Below are 7,016 nucleotides of genomic sequence, written 5' to 3' on the forward strand. Positions count from 1 at the left end.
TCAGCCACCTTCTGTGGTATGACCCATTGGGACTTGGGTACTTCTATTCCATACTGGTTGCAGATGTTCCTGTATACTATCCCAGCCACTTGGTTGTGCCTCTCCATGTACGCTGATCCAGCTAGCATCTTACACCCTGCTACTATGTGCTGGACTGTTTCAGGGGCTTCTTTGCACAGTCTGCATCTTGGGTCTGATCTACTCTGGTAGATCCTGGCCTCTATGGCTCTTGTGCTTATGGCCTGTTCTTGTGCTGCCATGATTAGTGCCTCTGTGCTGTCTGTCAGTCCTGCATTATCCAGCCACTGGTAGAGGTATATATATATATATATATATATATATATATATATATATATATATATATATATATATATATATATATATATATACAGTGAGAGTAAAAAGTATTTGATCCCTTGCTGATTTTGTTGGTTTGCCCACTAATAAAGACATGATCATTCTATACTTTTAATGGTAGATGTATTCTAACATGGAGAGACAGAATATCAAAATGAAAATCCAGAAAATAACTTTAAAGAATATATTTTAATTGATTTGTATTTCATTGAGGGAAATAAGTATTTGATCCCTCTAGCCAAAAGCACTTAATACTTGGTGGCAAAGCCTTTGTTTGCAAGCACAGCGGACAGACGTTTGTTGTAGTTAACCACAAGGTTAGCACACATATCAGGGGGAATTTTGGCCCACTCTTCTTTGCAGATCCTCTCTAAATCATTAAGGTTGGTGGGCTGTTTCTTGGCAACTCAGACCTTCAGCTCCCTCCATAGATTTTCGATTGGATTGAGGTCCGGAGACTGGCTGGGCCACTCCATGACCTTAATGTGGTTCTTCTTGAGCCACTCCTTTGTTGCCTTTGCTGTATGCTTCGGGTTGTTGTCATGTTGGAAGACCCAACCACGGCCCATTTTCAACTTCCTGGCAGTGGAAGGAGGTTGTCCCTCAGGACTGCACGGTACATGGCTCCATCCATCTTCCCACTGATGCGGTGAAGTAGCCCTGTGCCCTTGGCAGAGAAACACCCCCAAAACATAATGCTTCCACCTCCGTGCTTAATGGTGGGCACAGTGTTCCTGGGGTCATAGGCAGCATTTTTCTTCCTCCACACATGACGAGTAGAGTTTAGGCCAAATAGTTCAATTTTGGTCTCGTCTGACCACAGAACCTTCTCCCAATCACTTTGTACATCTTTGAGGTGATCATTGGCATACTTTAGGCGGGCCTCCACATGTGCCTTCTTAAGCAGGGGTACAGTACCTTTCGGGCACTGCAGGATTTTAATCCATTGCGGCGCAAAGTGTTGCCAATTGTTTTCCTGGTGACTGTGGTCCCAGCTGCCTTGAGGTCATTCACTAACTCCCGCTGTGTGGTTGCAGGCCGATTTCTCACAGTTCTCATGATCATTGCCACCCCACAAGGTGAAATCTTCTGTGGAGCACCAGACCGAGGTCTATTGATGGTCATGTTATACTTCTTAAATTTTCTCACAATTGCACCAATGGTTGTTACTTTAATACCCAGCATCTTGCTAATGTTTTTGTAGCCCATTCCAGATTTGTGCAGGTCAACAATCCTGTCTCTGAGGTCCTGAGAGAGTTCTTTGGTCTTACCCATGTTGGAGAGTTTGGAATCTGTCTGATTGTCTGATTCTGTGAACAGGTGTCTTTCATACAGGTGATTAGTTAGAACAGGTGTCTTCAATTCAGGTAACAAGTTGATTGGGAGTGTCTAACTGGTCTGTGAAAGCCAGAACTCCTAATGCATACTAGGGGATCAAATACTTATTTCCCTCAATGAAATACAAATCAATTATCTCATCTCATCTCATTATCTCTAGCCGCTTTATCCTTCTACAGGGTCGCAGGCAAGCTGGAGCCTATCCCAGCTGACTACGGGCGAAAGGTGGGGTACACCCTGGACAAGTCGCCAGGTCATCACAGGGCTGACACATAGACACAGACAACCATTCACACTCACATTCACACCTACGGTTAATTTAGAGTCACCAGTTAACCTAACCTGCATGTCTTTGGACTGTGGGGGAAACCGGAGCACCCGGAGGAAACCCACGGGGAGAACATGCAAACTCCGCACAGAAAGGCCCTCGCCGGCCACGGGGCTCGAACCCGGACCTTCTTGTTGTGAGGCGACAGCGTTAACCACTACACCACCGTGCCGCCCATCAATTAATATATATTCTTTAAAGTTATTTTCTGGATTTTCTTTTTGATATTCTGTCTCTCCAAGTTAGAATACATCTACCATTAAAAGTATAGAATGATCATGTCTTTATTAGTGGGCAAACCAACAAAATCAGTAAGGGATCAAATACTTTTTACTCTCACTGTACAGTTAAGATATGTTCTTGGGCTTCTAATAAATTCATTATTTTAAAATAATATAGGACAACAATGCAAAAAAAGAGAAAAATCCAACCTTTAATCCAAGTGCATTTATTCAGTGGGAAAAAATATCCCACATTAAGAAATAATTATTTTACATGAAATCATGTGTGCCACCCCTGATGTTAATACTTTATATAACTCCCTTTTGCCAACAAGACAGCACTTAATATTCTCCTATAACATTTCACAAGATGGGAGAATAAAGAGAGAGGGATATTCAACCATTCCTCTTTGCACAATCTCTCTAAATCATCCAGAGTCCTGGGTCCTCTCCTATGCACTCTCCTCTTCAGTTCACCCCACAGGTTTTCAATTGGGTTGAGGTCGGGGGACTGAGATGGCCATGGGAGGAGCTTGATTTTGTGTCTGGTGAACCATTTTTGTGTATATTTGGCCACATGTTTAGGGTCATTATCTTGCTGAAAGACCCAGTGACGACCCATCTTCAGCTTTCGGGCAGAGGCCACCAGATTTTGATTTAAAATGTCCTGGTATTTCAAAGAGTTCATGATGTCATGCACCCTAACAAGGTTCCCGAGGCCTTTGGAAGAGAAACAGGCCCACAGCATCACCGATCCTCCCCCATACTTCACAGTGGGCATGAGGTGCTTTTCTGCATACTCATCTTTTGTGATGTATTAGAGTGTTTGTTGCCAAAAAGCTCTATCTTGGTCTCATCTAACCAAAGCACATAATCCCAGTTGTCCCAGTACTGCTTAGCGAACTCCAGACATTTAAGTTTATGCTTGTAAGTGCGAAAAGGCTTTTTCCGTGCATGCCTCCCAAACAGCTTGTTGGCATGTAGATAGCGCCTGATGGTTGTTATGGAGACTTTGTGACCCCAAGATGCTACTCTTTGATGCAATTCTCTAACAGTGAGCTTTGGAGAACTTTTTACTTCTCTTACCATCCTCCTCACTGTGCGTGGTGGCAACATAAACTTGCATCCTCGTCCAGGCTTGTTTGCCACTGTTCCAGTTGTTTTAAACTTCTTGATGATTCCACTGACTGTAGATATGGGCAGGTGTAGGCGGGCGGCTATTTTCTTGTAGCCATTGCCTGACTTATGAAGGTCGACACACATCTGCCTTACTTGAATGGTGTGCTCTCCTGTCTTTCCCATGTTGAAAAGTGGATAAGAGAAATAGGCCTCTGTATCACATCATATTTATACCCCAGGGAAACAGGCTGTGATGAATTACTAAGTAAAGTTTCCTAGATACTCTGATCAACTTTATAAACTACAGTAGAAATGACAGAAATGCTTCAATTACATTTATTTTCTAGGAATTGTTATGGGTGCCAATAATTGTGGAACAGGTGATTTTATGAAAAATAATTATTTCTTAGTCAGGGATTTTTATTTTTTAAATTCACTTGAGTTAAGGGTTACATTTTTCTACAATTTTCAGTGTGAGATTATGCTTCTGCAATAAAAATTGAATTTATTTTAAGGCTTTTAACACATTTTAACCGGGGTGCCAATAATTGTGGAGAGCACTGTGTATATATATATATATATATATATATATATATATATATATATATATATATATATATATACACACACACACCGTCTACTTTATTAGGACCACCCATCCACCTGCTGTTTTATGCAGTTCTCTAATCAGCCGATCCCTTGACGGCAGCACAATGCATAAAATCCTGCAGATACAAATCAAGAGCTTCAGTTAATGTTCACTTCAAACATCAGAATGGGAAAAATTGTGATCTCAAATTGTGACTTTGTTTCACTGTGGCGTGGGTGTTGGTTTGAGCCAGATGGACTGGTTTGAGTATTTCAGAAACTGCTGATCTCCTGGGGTTTTCACACACAACAGTCTCTAGAGTTTACACAGATAGAATGGTGCAAAAAACAAAAAAAAAATTCAGTGAATGACAGTTCTGTGGGTAGAAACGCCTTATTGATAAGAGAGGGCAGAGGAAAATCGCCAGACTGGTTTGAACTGCCAGGAAGGATATAGTAACTCATATAATCACTCTTTACAACCATGGTGAGCAGAAAACCATCTCAAAATGCAACAGCACAAGAGCACATTTGGTTCCACTCCTGCAGCCAAGAACAAGTTCCTATTAAAGTGGCTGGTGAGTGTGTGTAAGCCATGTACGACAAGACTGAATGGAATAACTGTTTTATTCCATCCACATTCACTGGATTTTGAGAAAGAGAGCATTTTTATTGTTATTTTTTGCAAATTCAATAAATAAAAACTATAGAAAACGTCGGATAAAATAATTTCCGCTTAGAATGTAACCAAAACGGTGAAATGACAGTAGCAATTTGTGAAAAATGTTATAATAATAATTCCTGAAAAAAAAGTTCTTAGCATCAAATACTTTTACTCCATATTTTGTTGCTTTAAAATTTTTTTTTTTTTTTTTTTTGGGGGGGGGGGGGGGGTTCTTTTTCTTCTTTAGGGTTTTTTGATGGTTGGCAAGCCAACTTAAAGGTGCATTACCGCCACCAACTGGGCTGGAGTGTGGAACAGGAGATATTGGGGCAAAACAAACAAACAATCAAACAAACAAAAAAAGAAAACCAAACAAACCAAACAAAAAAACTGTATTCTTGTAGCTATTTCTGTTTCTATTAAATACTTGATAACAATATTTGGGTTTTGTTTTCGAGTAGTTTTTATTTCGTCCTTGGTTGGTTTAGCAACACACTCTGCCATTTTGTTTTTCTCTACTCATAGTATATGAGCTGATAGCCTAGTAGAAGAGTAGCCAATCAGGATGTATACAAGATGTAATATAACAATATATATAAAAGAAATTGAATGCTTTTCTCACAGTAATTTGTGCTATACAAGATGCAATATAACAATATAACAATATTGTTATATTGCATCTTCTCATCTCATCTCATTATCTGTAGCCGCTTTATCCTGTTCTACAGGGTCGCAGGCAAGCTGGAGCCTATCCCAGCTGACTACGGGCGAAAGGCGGGGTACACCCTGGACAAGTCACCAGGTCATCACAGGGCTGACACATAGACACAGACAACCATTCACACTCACATTCACACCTACGGTCAATTTAGAGTCACCAGTTAACCTAACCTGCATGTCTTTGGACTGTGGGGGAAACCGGAGCACCCGGAGGAAACCCACGCGGACACAGGGAGAACATGCAAACTCCGCACAGAAAGGCCCTCGCCGACCACGGGGCTCGAACCCAGGACCTTCTTGCTGTGAGGCGACAGCGCTAACCACTACACCACCGTGCCGCCCCATATTGCATCTTGTATAGCACAAATTACTGTGAGAAAAGCATTCAATATTTTTTTGTTCTCTTTTTGCATTTTGCTCATCTCATCTCATTATCTCTAGCCGCTTTATCCTTCTGCAGGGTCGCAGGCAAGCTGGAGCCTATCCCAGCTGACTACGGGCGAAAGGCGGGGTACACCCTGGACAAGTCGCCAGGTCATCACAGGGCCGACACATAGACAGATAACCATTCACACTCACAGTCAATTTAGAGTCACCAGTTAACCTAACCTGCATGTCTTTGGACTGTGGGGGAAACCGGAGCACCCAGAGGAAACCCACGCGGACACGGGGAGAACATGCAAACTCCATACAGAAAGGCCCTCGCCGGCCACGGGGCTCGAACCCAGGACCTTCTTGCTGTGAGGCAACAGCGCTAACCACTACACCACCGTGCTGCCCCTGCATTTTGCTTTTTATTATTATTATTATTATTATTATTTGCTCTGATACCATGCAAGAAACCACTTTTTCCTCAGAGATACAGTTAGGTACGATAATTGCCAAAGCAATTATTAAACAGAAAGTGACTGCCACGGTTTACTCCTCCGCTGAGCTTTGGATGTAAACCACAGCCAGATCCTAATCTGCTGTAAATCCTGCAGGCAGGCAGGCAGACCTCTGTAAATATCAGGCACACTTTCTGTGTTGTTTAGATCCAATCAATTAGCCTAGATAAGTGTGATAAGTTGAAATGGAGAGACTTGCATTGTGTGGAGACAGTAGACGACTATGTTTTGGAAATAAACAGTACATGGATGAAGGAGGTCAGGAATGTGTCGATGGCAGAAGTGTCAAAAGCAGGAGGTGAGGACTGGAGCACATGCCACCTTTAACTCAGAACACACTGATAATGTCAAACTGTTTTACGGCAACATTTTAATTTAAACACTAGGCAAGTGTGGGATTAATTAGGCAAATGAGATAACTATAATTAGGGCATTTAGCCTTAGATACAAAGGCTGTTATCAGCTGTCATTAGCTGCTGATCTGAATGATTTTGCACTTTCATGAAGGCATATAATGTTGATAATTTGCTTTGCCTCAGATAATACTTTGAAAGTGACGCCAGAAATCTTTCTTTTTCACAAGTTCCTAATGGAGCTTTTGAATCATGGATCATTAACCTTTTTTGTTGGTGCCAGAGAGATTTTTTTTCCCCACACCACAAGTGTGACTCTTACAAGGAATAATCCTTGGGGTGAATGTTTATGTCATTTGTTGTGGCAAGAACAAAAACAATTAAAAGGTTAATTAGGGAACCTAATGTTCTTTTGTGAACCATAAATTTTATTTCTATGTC

This window comes from Neoarius graeffei, chromosome 12, assembly GCF_027579695.1.
Source record: "Neoarius graeffei isolate fNeoGra1 chromosome 12, fNeoGra1.pri, whole genome shotgun sequence".
Lineage (NCBI taxonomy): Eukaryota > Metazoa > Chordata > Actinopteri > Siluriformes > Ariidae > Neoarius > Neoarius graeffei.